Below are 1,740 nucleotides of genomic sequence, written 5' to 3'. Positions count from 1 at the left end.
TCTAATCCTGCCCTTTACTGGTGTGTTGCTATAGTCAATACTCAATCTTTCCCGATTGCCTGGGGCGCGCGTAAATAAGCTACAGCCCGCTCCTGCTCTAGGCAATCTAGCCGTGACCTTAGCACACACACCCCACCCATACAGGCTGCACTGTTCGCTTCGCATACTGACTCAAACCAAGTTTCTTCCAACACGCAAGAGCGCTTGCACCCAGAACAAAGCATGCATGGGTTCCCCCTAGTACCAACCATCACCTCATACTAACGAAGCATAGTGTCTCTCAAGTGAATGATGCAGGCCACGCCATATAGAGCAAAGCACCCTCCATCAGCTAAAGAGTGCTGTCATTCAGTACAAAGAATTGTTACTCTAAGGCACCGCTCAATTAGGATTTCAGTCCAGATGTCATGTTGTCCTGTTTTCACATAAAAAAATTATGGATGGACGTTAAAGCACTAACTTAGCCACTGGCCCATCTTGCAGCCTTCAATTAAATTGTAACGACTAATTATTTTGATGGGCTTCAAAACTACTATAGTGGCTATGTAGACAGCATACACTCACCCTGATACTGCTGGCAGGTGACCCATAGTCTCCAGGATTCCCATTGCTATGGTAGTGCTTTGCAGACAGGGTGCTGTACATACAGTCGTCAGACTTGATCAAGTACTCATACTGAAAGGCCCCAAGTGGCTACTACACTTCATTTCATACTTGGCGTGCAACACTGTGGAAGCTATGCAAGAAGTTCACTCACCAAAATTTATTACTCTGTGCGTTCCTTCTGTACTTTGCTGTGTGCCAACGGTGTTTACTCGTGTGAGCATGCACACAAGGCTACTTTGATAGGTTGCAAATAAAAAACTCGACAAGAAAGAGAATTAAATGCAAATCGATCTAAAAACACATAAGTAGTCATATAAATGCACAGTTGGTTCTTTATGAAGAATTAATTTCTTTTTCACATAATATTGAATGTAAATAAAGAACAATGAAATCAAGAGTTCCACAAAAACTCATCTGGCCAGGATTGCTCATCATCAAGGGTAACATGGACGCTGACCAAAATCATTAAAACAAAAGAAACCAAGACATTTTGGCTCCCATACAGAGGCCTTGTCCACAAATCTTCAATACAGCTTGGCCATATGCCCGGCTAAGATTAACGAGATCAAGAGATTTGTGAACTGGGCACCCGTGTGGGAGTCGAAACGTCTTGAGTTCCTTTTCTTTCAATATTTTTGGTCGGCACCCATTTTACCCTTAACTAAATAAAGAACACTTTCACCTAATAGCTGGCAAGCACACCGCACGATTTGTTGGTACGAACCAAGCAAGTGCAGAAAGTCTCTCTCTAGCCTCCACAGTGTTGAAAGTGATCTATGGAACACAGTGCACTATCAAATGTATCAGTGTCCAATTCAAACAGCTCTGTGTACAGCAGAGATCGCACATCATATCTGGCAAAATAGCAGTTCCCATACAGGGATGGTAGGTCAAGAAGTCCAAACCTAAAATGTCATGTATTCAGTACAGTGCCGAGCTGCTGCCAACTCGTAGGTTTATTTTGTCAAACAGCTCCAATGCTTTATTCTCAGCACTAACTGAAGTGGGAACTCATGAGGGGGCAGGTGCCTTCCAAGCTTAAATGTTGCCTAGGTTCTCTAAGAGCACATAGAACTACTTCGGATGCATGTCATGCTCAAGATCTGAATAAGTGAGAAGGACAAAGACATGAGC

Source organism: Dermacentor andersoni, chromosome 11 (assembly GCF_023375885.2).
Source record: "Dermacentor andersoni chromosome 11, qqDerAnde1_hic_scaffold, whole genome shotgun sequence".
Taxonomy (NCBI): Eukaryota; Metazoa; Arthropoda; class Arachnida; order Ixodida; family Ixodidae; genus Dermacentor; species Dermacentor andersoni.
The sequence above is the reverse complement of the archived record's forward strand: the minus strand, read 5'-3'. Positions refer to the sequence as shown.